This window comes from Castanea sativa, chromosome 11 (genome assembly GCF_040712315.1).
Source record: "Castanea sativa cultivar Marrone di Chiusa Pesio chromosome 11, ASM4071231v1".
Classification (NCBI taxonomy): Eukaryota; Viridiplantae; Streptophyta; class Magnoliopsida; order Fagales; family Fagaceae; genus Castanea; species Castanea sativa.
In genome coordinates this window covers 8,638,867-8,652,932 of record NC_134023.1, presented here as the reverse complement: position 1 = coordinate 8,652,932, position 14,066 = coordinate 8,638,867, and the positions used below count along the sequence as shown (strand labels likewise).

The 14,066-nt window shown below is 33.3% G+C and overlaps 1 pseudogene; it reads right to left on the bottom strand.

Moving 5' to 3' along the window:
- Nucleotides 1-3,538: 3,538 nt before the first annotated feature.
- LOC142615842 (putative disease resistance RPP13-like protein 1) lies at nt 3,539-9,035 on the bottom strand (annotated as a pseudogene).
- Between the last annotated feature and the right edge of the window lie 5,031 nt (nt 9,036-14,066).

The following is a 14,066-nucleotide window of genomic DNA, read 5'->3' as shown; positions in this document are numbered from 1 at the left end:
GAGAGAAAATGATGGTCTTACTAGCTAGTATACTTAAGTATACACCATAGTGGTATATCTTAAAGCTATGATTTCGAGCACAATGTGCAATGCTGTCCAGATTATTCTTCAAGCCAGGATTTGATGGCTGAAAGTAAAGTTTCAACAACAATTTTCAACCCATTAGTCAAAATGGTGGTAAGTCAACAGCATCCTTAACTATACTTTTTAAACTGTTGAGCTTGAAATTTATCATCAGTACATACAATGTTAAACATAAAAGTTGCATACGAAGAAGACCAGGCTGTGTGCAACAAACAGGACTGAAGAATTAACAAGCTGAGAGCTTAGAAAATCGCAAACACAGTACATTAAGCAATGTCTTACTTAATAGCTTTTACCTCCTAGCTTGGTATTTGCTTTCCATAACAAAAGCTGCAAACCTAAGAGCTACTTTTAACTACAAGTGCAACCACTTTGCCTTTCATAATACAAAGGAAAAGGCTTCACAAATTGTCTGATAAAGGACTATGGATTTCAACTAAGCCATTCAACCATAGCAACCTATTGCAATTTGGTTCCCCATTCAATCATTGCATAGAAAGCTTGAACCTCACCAGCAAAATTCTCTTTTAGTATTTACTTACATTGAAATCAGCACTTGCTATTCTTGACAATCAACAAATCATGTCCAGTTGCAAACAGTAGGTTTACAGCATCTTAAAGAATGATTCCCAGCCATTGCTTCTATACATATCATGCCCATGAGCTTGCAGTAGTTAAAAGCTTGAGAAGTATTGATAGCCTTCCCTTCAACCATGCCCTCACTCCTGCATTTCCAAATTTCCCAATAGAGAGCCAATTAGTAATGGAATTTGATTCAATAAATTCAGATCTAACTGTGAGATCTTATTTAAACTAAATGGTTCTTGGAATTCTAATGGAAGGGTAAAAATATGCAAATTTGATGGAACGGTCAAGATCGTTAATAAGGTTGGTACACATTTTACAAAAACTACTATATTTCATTTTATACCATAACTTCTTAATGAAATACCTGTTAATCTGCAGTGCATTAGGGACAAAGCTTCGATCATATCTGCAAGGCATGATCTCTGATTTAAATGACATTCTACTCAGGCATAATGTTAAAAAGTCATTCTGCCATTCCATGCATACCCACTGATATACACGTTCCACAACATGATATATATATATATATACACACACACACACATACATATATATAACCTGCAATCATCAAATTCCATGTTACAATATTTCTTTCCAGAATTTTATCTAACAGTTATTTGCCTTAGGCATAAAGGTTCATATAATTTAAATAAATGGAAAACTATAAGATATACTGATGAGCTAAATCTTCAAAGTGGAAGAAGCACAATTGTAAGAAGAAAAAATGAATACGTAAATATATGTGTGTGTGTGTGAACACATACAAATATAAGCACTTCTTTACAACTATTTTTCACGATGAATAATGCAAAAGAAATTCCTAACTACACAACTGTTGCCAAAGAGTAAGGAGCCACACAAATGAAGACACAAGAAAATTTTCATGCAACAAAGAGAAATTAAAACCAACATGGCAGTATAAATACACCAGCAGTAAAATAGACTCGTGGCGTTTGGTACAGGGTAATGTTTTAGGATTCCCAAGAATGTTTAACGATTCTCATGTTTGGTTGCAAATCACGCTAGGGAATTAGATGCCAGGGGAATCTAGATTCCCCCCTTAAACCCCTCTCAGTAGGAATGTGGATTCCCTTTAAAACAGGTAAGAATCTAGATTCCCAAGCTTAAAAGAAATTGTATTTTTTATAAATTGACAATTTTATCTCTTTTTCCTTATCATTTAAGCAATTAAGATAAAATATAAAACTAATTATTATGAATTAAAATCTTTTAAAAATTATTATTAAGAATAAAAACATTTGAGAATTTAAATAGTTATTTTTGTATTGTACCTGTCATTTTGAAATGTTAGACTATAATTTTAATGAATTTGTCATAATTAATAGTTTATATTTGGTTTTTCATTATTTATTTAGATGAAATTTTTTTTTAAAAAAAGGCTTAATAATTCACATTCAAATCTAAGGATAGAATGAGAAAAATAAATAATTTATTTAAGATTCCTAGAAATAAACCAAACATTATCATCTCATATTCTTAGGAATCTTAAAAGATTCCTAATAAAACCAAACATAGGAATAGCTACATTCCTGGGAATGTGATTCATAGGAATCACATTCTTAGGAATCTGAATGCCGAAAGTAATGTGGATTCCCTCATACCAAACGCCACATTAGATTCTTAATAGATTTGGGATCAGTTTACCTAATAGGCTAATGTGAATCTAACACTGGCCAAGTTGACATGATTGATTGGACTAATGCCGTTTTACTTTTTGCATTCTTGCCTAACCAGCTGAATCACATAGTTGCAGTCCAAGCCACTTTACTTTAAACTCTTACCCTTCAAAAAGTTTACTGTCTAATTGATATCATCATTCCAAATTTGCATCTCTTCTGTTACCAAAGGAACATCCAAAGCAAATATGATCTCCATTACCAGTTTTACAGTAACTCCATCTTCTGTACTTTCAGCTCTCTGTTTTGCCCAATTATTGCTTCTCCTCCTCCACCTCAAAGATGGACCTCCTATCAATCTCAACGTGAGGCCTCTGCCTTTCTTGAACCACTCTCACCCTTTGCCTTTCTTGCAATTTTTTTTTTTTTTTTTTTTTTGGCACTGGACAGCCGTCGTTATAAAGTTGCAAAATTAGAAAGCTGAAAGGTTAGAAATCGTGAATGCAACACACCATGCAATGACTTTCTTAACAGCTTATATCTCCCAGCTTGGTGTTTGCTTTCCACAACAAAAGCTATAAACGTCAGAGATATTGGTAAATGCAAGTTCAGCCACCCTGCATTTCATAAGTACAAAGGATAAGGCTTCCCAAATTGTCTGAGGGACTATGGATTTCTCCAAAGCCATCAAACCATAAAAGCCTATTGCAATTTGGTTCCCCATTCAATCTTTACATAGAAAGCTTGTACCTCACCAGAAACTCTCTTGGTACTAACTTCCATTGATTTCAGCACTTGACGTTCTCAACAATCAAGAAACATGTCCACTTGCAAACAGGAGTTTACAACTTTTTAGAGAATGGATTCCAGCCATTGCTTATTGACAAATTATGACGGTTGAGGTAGTTAAGAACTTGAGAAGCCTTGACGGCCTTCCCTTCAAGCATGGCCTCACTCCTGCATTTTAAAATTGCCCAAAGAGTAATTAACCCAAAAAAAGAAAAAGATCCCTAAGAGTGGATTAATAACGGAATTTGATTCAATAAATTAAGATCAAATTGTGTGATCTTATCCAAACTAAAGGGTTCTTGCATTCTAATAAAAGGGAAAGTACATGCATAAGTTATGGAATGGTCAATATCATTAATAAGGATTTTACTAAAACTACTATATTTCATTTTACACCATGCCTGCTTAATAAAATACCTGCCCATCTGCAACACATAAGTGACAATGCTTCGATCATCAATGCAAGGAATAATGTCTAGTTGAAATAACATTCCAATCACAATTAGTATTAAAAAGCCATTCCTCCATTCCATACATACCCACAGATAAACATGTTCCACAGCACAATATATAACCTGCAATCATCAAATTCCATGTTACGATTTCTCTTTCAGGAATTTCATCAGACAGTTATGTGCCTCAGGCATAAAGATTCATTTAAAACTGTACAAGATATTGATGAGCTAAACTTCAAAGTGCTAGAAGTGCAATTTTTAGAAGGGAAAAAAATTGAACGCATATACATCTAAGCACATCTTTACAAGACCAAAATTCCTCACCACACAAAAGTCCAAAATTTATATCATGAAGGTACGTTCTAAACGGTCCCCAATGAAAATCACAAAAGCAATTCCTTTATATGGTTAAAGAATCTTGAACACACAAAAAAAAAAAAAAAAAAAAAAAAAAAAAAAAAAAAAATCTTTAAAGTTTGATTGCCTCTTAAAACTAGACCAAATTTCTGACACCCATTACCACGAATATGAATACCCACTTCAATGAACAATATAAATGCAAAATCTGAAGCAGCGCTCACAAAAACTTACAACTTAAGACCTGAGTTCCATTATAACTCCACACATTCATAAAAAGTAAAACCAAAACTAATAAATTAAAATGTATTGTGGAGTTGAGAAGATACCCTCTTCTGCAACACTAGAAGAATTAGCTTAAATTAGGGTTGGATATTTAAAATTCATATTGCATAAATATACACACGACAGAAGAGAGGTACCAATATCTAAATGTTGTACCTTGAGGGAGTAAATATGTATATTTCTGTACGTTTTGCTCTCTCTGTTTTACACATTTATTGTTGCTCCTCATCTTCTAGCTCATAGATGGACCTCAAATCAATTTGAACGCAAGGGATGTTGATGATATTCTTTAACCACTCTTTCCCTTTTCCTTTCTTGCAGTGTTGTTTCAACACTGGACATCCATAAATATGTAGTTGCAAAAGCGAGGGAGGCAGGCCATTCTCTGGGAGGGATGCGAGTCTAGGGCAATCCCAGATCCACAGTAGTTCAAGTGAAGAGAGGTTTTGAAATAACTTGGAGGATAGGAACACTATATCTGGAAATCCTGAGATCCACAGGGAGGTTAGAGAGGTAGGTAGCAGCAGCAGCATCTTCCCATCTTCCTCCTTAGGAAACGACTGCCAATCCTCAAATCCATTACCATAAATGGTGAGATCTCTAAGAGACGTGAGTCTGTGCAATCCCCATTCAAATACTTGCTTACAGATAGTCATCCCTCCCAACCTAAGTTCCTTTAGGTTTGTCGGCAAGCCCTCTTCTGGTAAGGATACTATGCTTGGACATTCATATATTTCAAGAGTAGTGGTGATATGCATTTGGGGCAAGGCCTCTAGTTTCTCACACCACCGGATCGAAAGATTTGTCAGGTGAGTGGGGAGAAACCCTCCATCTGGAAATGAATCAAGACTACAGTTTGATATGATTATGTCGTTCAAGTGGCAGAGTTTTTGGAGGCCCTCCGGTAAGAATTTGATCTCTTCACAATCACTGATTTCAAGACATTCAAGAGACAGATTATTGTGTAAGTTGTCCGCCAGTGACTCTAACTTTGGGCAATTACGTACTTCAAGTTTTTTAAGGGCAATAGGTAACTGATTACTTGATGATAATGATGTCAGCTCCGAGCAATTCCAAATCTCAAGGAATTTAAGCTTCACAAATAGGTCACCTCTTAATGGTACACATTTTAGAGATGGACAATCACTAATAACCAAGTGCTCAAGAAGAGATGTATTACTGTTAATACTCTCCTCTTTCATTAATAAAGAAGAAGCGTCTCCCTTGTCTATCAAAAATTGCAAATTCTCACAATTTTTTATCTCTAGCCTTTTCAAAGTTGGAGGCAACTGGCATTTTGAAATGAACATCAAAGAACTACATTTCTCAATGGTTGCATATTCCAAACATGTACAACTGGACATTGGTAGGAATTTTAAAGCACCCCAACCTTTAATATACAATGTCTTTAATGTAGACGCCAAGCTGATGTTGATGAGACTCGCGCATGACTGGATTCCTAGCATAACAAGGAACATGAGACTATCTTGCCACAAAGATGTTAGCTCATTACAATCATCTATCTTTAGATTTTTTACCTTTGCTAACCCTTCCATGAAGTCCTTTGATAAGCCTTTAAGACCTGGAATAGAAAAAGTAATTGACTCCAGCAAGCATAACTCTTCTATATTTTTGCTCGCAACCTCTTTTCACCCCACAATTTTTAATTCATGGAGCATTGGAAGGCTTGGAATTGAAACAACCAACTGTTCACAATTACTAATAGAAATTTTTTCCTATAATGGGAGATGGCGTGGCAATTTTCCTTGCAATTTAGGGCATTGAGAGATAATAAGCTCACGCAAGCAAGGGAATTCTCCGTGCTCAACTCCACAAGGAATCCAATCTTGCCATTCTTGCATATCCTCAAAGTGAAGATTTTCTAATAATTGAAAAGGTTTCAACCAACCTTCCCCATAAAACTCAGGACCAATGGTTTGCACCATAGACATACTCTTAATGACAAGGAATTTGAGGGAGGATAGATGTCCAATAGCAGGTAAGGATATGCATTGTTCACGTCCGACAATCTTTAGGTCCTCAATCTGAGAAAAGGAATGGTCTCCTAACCATGTTGGGAATTGCACACCAATATAGCCATCAATTGAAAGTTCTTTCACCGTTGTCGAAGGTCGTAGCATGTCGAGAACATTTATTGCAATGCTTGCATCTTGTAAATCACTAGGTGCAAACCCCCATTTGATCTCTAGTGCGTCTAAATTCTTCTTACCATTCAAATTGGCCAGTCTTGCATCCTTAGCATCAAACACATTCTCCAAACTTGAAATGCAAAGTCTTCCTTGAAGAAACTCCAAGTTCATCAAGTCTCCAATCTTGGATTCATTATCTTTCCCCACAACAAAATTAGATAGTGTTTGTACGTTCTTTAATTCTTCAATTCCCAATGGCATCTCTCTAATTGAATTCACATTTTTAATGTTAAGATGTCGAAGATTGACTAGATTCCTAATTTTCTCTGGTAACTTTGTGAGATTCCTACAATCTTCCAATATCAATGTTTGCAAATTGTATAGAGAACTTGTTGATTCTGGTAAATTTCTAATTGGAGTCTTAGAAAGGTTGAGATATCTTAGATGTTTTAGATCACTGATTGAGCTTGGTAGCTCAGTGATTTTATATCCACATAAAGATAATACTCTTAAGCATCTTAATTGTGGCAACAAACAATTAGGAACATAGTTTGTTAAGTAGCCTTATGACTTGATTGATAGAGGTAGGAATGTTCGTAGATGCCTATTTTTGGGGAAGTTTTCAAACTTTTTGATGCCATCATAATAACATCAAATGTAAGAGAAATGTCGTGCCTTTTTTGAAATCTCAAATTGCTTATTACTTCCCAATGTATCTTCTAATCTGTAGCACAAGTCTCTTGCTGCCCATTGAGCTAAATCATTGATAAGATCATGCATGACAAAGAATGGTTCATTATTGCTTGATTGTTGAAAGAATGATCTCCTAAGTAGATCTTGAAAGTATTCAACACCAAGATCTTCCATCTGCTTGCCTCGTTCTGTTTCTCGAACCAAACCTTTTGCCATCCATAACAAGACAAGCTCATTCTCCTCAAATTTATAATCTTTTGGAAAAAGTGAACAATACGCAAAACACCTCTTTAAATGTGATGGGAGGCATTGGTAGCTCAATTCAAGAACTGGAATAATACCGTTTTTTTCATTTGGAATATCCCAAATCTTACTATTTAACACATTTTTCCATTCATTAGGATTCCGTTTAGTGCGTAAAGCGCCTCCAAGTACTTTTGCTGCCAAAGGTGACCCCTTGCACTTGTCTAAAATTTCTCTTCCAATTTCTTCAAGTTCTGGATGCGCAACCGAATCTGTTAACCCCCATGCATGTTGGATAAATAGACGCCAACAGGCATCATTTGATAACTCTTTCAACTTGTAAGGCTCAGTAGTTCCCATTGTTGTTGAAACATCATGATCTTGAGTGGTGACAATAATCGTACTTCCAAGAGCCCCAAATTCAAATGGACAACGTAGTTTAGTCCAATCATCATAGTCTTTGTTCCAAACATCATCTAGAATGAGCAAAAACTTCTTGCCATATAATTTCTCCTTCAATTTGACTTGTATTATGTTTAAATCATTAGTATTACAATTCTCATCAGTGATAGATTGTAGAATTGCTTTTGTCACCCTTACAATATCAAAATCTTCAGAAACACAAACCCATGCTTTCAAATCAAAATAAGTGTTGACATCACAACTAGTTGGGCAAGAGTTGTCTTACCCAAACCTCCCATACCAACTATGGGAATCACAGAGAGTTTAGCATCACTAGATTCAAGCAACAATTTGAGGATAGCCTTTTTGTCCTCATCCCTGCCATAAGTATGGTTTTCATTCACCAGTGAAGTTGTGGGCACCCTTGATCTTTCTGTTCCAGTCCTTCCCCCAGTGCTTCCTCTCAAATCCAAATCATTCTTTTCTGTCACAATTCTTTGTAGTCTTGAGCCAATCTCTGCAATCTTGGACTGCATCAACCAAGCAAAACTTTGATTCGAACCAACCCAATCATCGAAGATCTTCCGGACCTTACTTTTGTGGGGTTCTGGGTTCAACTCACGTCGCAATTCTTCAGTATCAAACTCATCCAAGATGTCGTCCACATCATAAGCCAAGTCTACCAGCTCGTCCAGCCAGATCTTCACCAACTTGCTTGTCTCTCGCTTCTGTTCTGCGTCATCCAAAACTGCATTTATTTTCAGTAACGTTTTCTTCCAGTTGTTGAGGTCAGCATGAACTTGCTTTTGCTGAATGATCTTCGGCAAATTGGAGGAGGTTAATTTGTCAAACAACACCCCAAACAAAGAAGATAAAGCAGCCTCTCCGATTACGAACATGATTTGATCCAGCTGGGAAGGAAGAAATTATGAGAAATGAAATTAGCAGACACACTTCTAAAATTTGAATTAGGAGTGAAGAGGATTTCTTTGTTCTGTGAAAGTCATTTTTATTTATATTTTCATTTTTGATTTCTTCTTTTTGTTGCTTTATTGGTGATATGGCTGTATACGATTCATCTTCACCCTAAGCGATTCCAAACATCATAAAAAGTTGCATCTATCCAATTACAAAGAAAGTTTTCTAATACAAAAAGTATATAAAGAAACAAAATGAAGCACGCCAAAGGTAGACTCTGCAAATTCTTTCTGGAACTAATTATTAAATCACAAACTAAGCTCTGACGATTATTTTAATTAATGGAACCAAAAATAAAAAGGATAGATATACCTTTCTCAAGTCTGGTTGTTCGAAACTTTGAGGAGAAGCGTGGAATTGAGAGAGTGAGAGCAACTCTGTATCTGTAACACAAGCACCGTCCGGGATAGAGACTTTTTTTTTAGTAAAAGACAAAAGAATAGTTCGCTCTGTGCTTAAGAGACTAGAAACTAAAAAAAGAGAAAGAAACAGCAAAAAGATAGAGAGAACAAAATAATAAGTGCAACAGGTATGGGCGTTGGTTGGAGTGATTGCAACGTGGCTGTTGCCCGGTCGTATCTCATACATCTTTAAGTGGACTTCATTGAGGTTGACTTTTGAATAATAAAGATTAAAAAAAAAAACAAAAAAGTTAAAATGCTATATTTATCTTTTAAGTTTCATCACTTTTTATTTCAGTCCTTCGAGTTTACATTTTACCATCTTAATTCTCTAAATTTCAATAATTCTTAATTCAATTATCTGTTAACAATCCATCTAATGTTGCCATTAACTCACCGTGCCATTTTGCACTTTATTTTTCTATTTATTTCTTAATTCAAAAATTTTTTTAAATGTTAATTAAAAAAAAAGAAACCAGAAATTTAATTAGACTCCTCACATTTGAAGAACCCAAATTCTAACCCCAACCACCCAAATCCACAACTTTTACCAATGAATCACACGAACTGTAGAAAAAGCACTGATAGATGCAAAACGCCAAAACCCCATCCCTCTCACTCAACACCAACAACAAAATTCAAACCCCCATTAAGGAAAGTTTTAATCTTTATGTACAAAGGACCATAAAAATGAAATACCCAAATGGCAAAACCGATCAAATCAAGCATTAGAACAAAAATCACCCAAAGACAATCACAAATCAGGACAAAAAAAACCAAAACCCATCAATGTTTTGGACTTCAAATCAAACCCTAATAATATTTTCAACATCAAAAAATCAGTCTTACATTGTCAAAACCTCTCACTCAATCTCTCTTTTCTCCACCTCGATTTCTCTGTCTTTCTCTTTCTCCCGCTTTCTCCCTCTCAGCCTCTTATTTATTGGGTGGGTGGGGTTAGAATTTGGGTTCTTCAAATGTGGGGAGTTGTTTGTCTAATTAAATTTCTGGGCTTTTTTAAATTATTATTTATTAACGTTTTTTAATTAAGAATTAAATAAATAATAAAATAAAATATTAAATAAAGTGCGAAACTGCATCATTTAGGCGAGTTAACAGAAAAATTACCAATTGTTAAGGGAGGACTGAATTGAGGATGATTGAAATTTAGAGGTATAAAATGATAAAATGTAAATTAGGACCACTGAAATTAAAAATTGTAAAATTTAGAAGGTGAATTTTGTATTTTAATAAAAAAATTATGATTTTCAATCCAATCCACAGACCTTTCAATAATTCTATGTAGGATCCCAATCATGATACCCATGATCAATAAGCCTTTAGTAGGAGAAAGTCTTTATTAGGGGGAGAATTTAAACCTCTCCTTTTAATTAGGGACAATGGTTTAATTAATGATCCTCATGACATGATACTCTATAGATTGTTAGATCTAAAAAATAAAATCTGAATTACAAAGTGGACTCTCTCTCCATTTTAATGCAATGGAGAGGATCTTGTTCTAACATTAGAAAGATCATTCCTTATTTATAGGACTATAAATAAACCAAAGTATTTCTCAGCATTTTTATGTTTTTTTTTTTATTTACTATATAAGCCAAGCTAGCTAAGTTTTTTTTTTTTTTTTTTTTTTGAGGGTGAAAACTCAAAATACTTTAAATTAAATTAGCTAAGTCAGCCTGTAATACAAATTGTAAATTGTGGTGGAACATCCTCCATCCACACAATAAAGTCTGGTATGTCTATTGTATATCTTATCAGACTGTGAGCACAAAGCTAAGTTGATTCTCAAAAAAAAAAAAAAAAAAAAAAAAAAGAAGCTCAAAGCTAAGTTTAAGCTCAAATATTAAATAAGCTAAGCTTAAATATAATAATATGTTCATGAATAAACTTAGTAGCATGAGACTCGATCTAAGTATGCATATATAAGTTTGGTGAATCTAATTTTTATGAGTTCAGAAATATAAATAATTCTATTTAATTAACTCAAATTATGTAATTTCACCTATATTTTCATTATGGCTAAAATATTATTTCTGTTCCTAAAGTTTCTAGATGAAGTTCGCTTTTGATTCTAAGACATTAAAAAGTTCATTTAATTCACAAGCTATTGAAAACATTATATAGCTTTTTTTTTTTAAAAGAGCTTTTTATAATAGTTTAGGGGGTAAAATAAGGTTTTAAAAAAAAGACATTTTAAAGTTTAGAAGTGAAAAATTGAGATCCATGCAAATTTTAATGACGGAAACAACATTTTAACCTTTAATTATTAATTATTAGCATTGATTTCTGATGAGACAATCTTTTACGGATGTGAACAACCTCACATTTGTTCAACAAAAAATAAATGAGATTGAATAAAAAATTAATTTGTTGAGGAATTCAAAATTAATTTGTATTTGAAATAAAATTAGATGAACAATTCTAATTGAAATTGACTACGCTCGACTCATTTACAACTTTAGAGAGAGAGAGAGAGAGAGAGAGAGAGAGAGAGAGAGAGAGAGAGAGAGAGAGAGAGAATAAGAATATAACAGTCACCATTGGCAAAATTGGCAAAATTTGTAGTTGGATAATCAACCTTGTGTGATGGGTCCAATTTTCTATGATTTCTAAGTCCAAAACCATTGTGAGATATGCATGGATCAATTTGCAGAAATATTAGCAACGGAAATAGCTGTTTAAATTGTTTTTGTTGAGGAAATAATTGTTTAAATCAAGGAAGTCAATACCGTACCGGAGGCTGTACCGGTTTAGCCACCGGTACGATATATTTCGGATACCGGTCAATACCGGTGTACCGTTTCGGGTTTACCGCTATTTTATATATATATATATGTACACACACACACCAAAATCTCTAGAACCATATTTATAAACATATAATATTTTACTTATTATAGTAAATATAAAAGTTTATTATAAAACATTACCTCAATTCAGAATAAATTATTCATAATTTTAGACTTTAGTATCAAATAAAAGAAAAAAAAAACACAATATAAAAAATAGAAAACTTAGTTGTTCATTGCATACTAAGAAAACAAATAATACTAAGAAATTAATGTAAATAAGTTACCATTATGCTTTTACAAAAATTCAAAAATTATAAAACTAAAAATAAAATAAAAAAGTTTTTTTTTTTGTACCGGCCAGTATTGCCCGAAATTGGCCGGTATGGCCGGTACGCGGCCGGTATAACCGGTATTTTTTTCGGTACAATATAGAAGTATACCGGTACCGGTGCACTGGCCGGTACCGGTACGGTATCGACCACACTGGTTTAAATTGGACAAACAAGTAGGTCTACCAACAATAATTTAATTATTCTCATGTGGTAGCATATTTTATCTCAGCTTGATCTAAGGTGTTTTTTTTTTTTTTTTTTTTTTTTTTTTTTTGTGTGTGTGTGTTTTAAGGTTAAAAGGAAATTTTATTGATTGTAATAAAAATAGAAATGATAACATTTGGTATAGAGAACTCACATTACCCCTTGACATTCATTCAAATTCCTCGAATCTAAATGCCCGCATATATGAGATTCTTATATTTAGTTTATTTCTAAGAATCTAATATGATTTTTTTTTTTTACTTTTTTTTTCCCCAAAATATCCTTAAATTTATAAACACGGTATCAACTGTGTTTTTTATCATTATTTTGGTATATTCCTACAAATAAATAATGAGAAGTAGAACTAATTAAATTCAAGCTATGAAAATTAAAGTAAATAACCAATAATTTATTTGACTTAGAAGTGGAAACAAAGAACAGAACATTAGAAAGTCTAATCCTTGTATATTTAGCACCATTAAGGGCTCGTTTGATAAGAGATTTCTAGTAATGTTGCTTAAGTTTTGTGGAAATACGCATGAGTAAAAAAATATATGAAAATACGTGTTATGATGTTTAAATAATAGTTTTCGTTATATAAACACTCTTACCAAACGAGGCCTAAGCTTGTTTTAAGTGCCAATTGAAAACCTCTCTTTACAACCATGAGGGTTGTTCCCATCTTGAAAAACCTTATCCCTTTGATTTTTATCAGTTGCTGCCTTAAACTTTGCATTGCTTGAATTGACTAATCATGTTACGCCATATTGTTTGTCACAATTAATGCTCAAACCTAGAACTTTAGGCAATTTGACTATAGTCCAATGCATCCGTTGGAACCTTTCAGTAAACAATTGAAAATGGACATCATCCAATAGAACTGTGGACAACATTGTTGTAGGCAAAATGGCAAATTCAGCTTGTGCAAATGAAATATCCCATTGCTTTGGTTTATCCTTGCTAATAATACTACGAATTAAACTCCTTAGAGTTTAGTCATAGCTTTATCTGTCTATCTTACTGAGGATGCTACTTCGATATTATCTAACACAAAATGAAAACGCAATAATCTAAATGTTATTTTGCAGCTAAACGAAGCCTAAATGAATGAAGGAAAAGAATACCCTTGAGAAATTCTCAAAGAAATATTTATTTCAATTTATTGAAAACTAATTTAGAAAAATACTTATAAGATATAACCCTTTAGGGTTTTAGATAGTTTTCACTTAAAATAAAAATTAGGGTAACTTGTAAATTACACCCCTAAAATTAGGTAGTGTTTAAATTTTATACCCTTAAATTTCAGAATTTAGAATTTACCTCCTGAAGTTTGAGGGTATTTGAATTTTACACCTTGACATTTCATAATTTGGATTTAATCCCTTACAGTTTGGAAGTATTTGGACTTTACACCCCCAAATTTCAAAATTTTAAAATGTAAAGTCTAAACACCCAAAAACTCTAGGAGGTAAAATCTAAATACTTTTAAAATTAAGGGGATAAAATCTAAAAACTTTAAAAGTGTAATTTACAATTTACTCTTCAAAATTATAAAAATATCCTTAAATATCATATGACATCATAAAAGCCTAAAAGGCCATATTACACATATAAATTTTTTTTTTTTTTTTTTAGAAAAAACCAAATAAAATAGT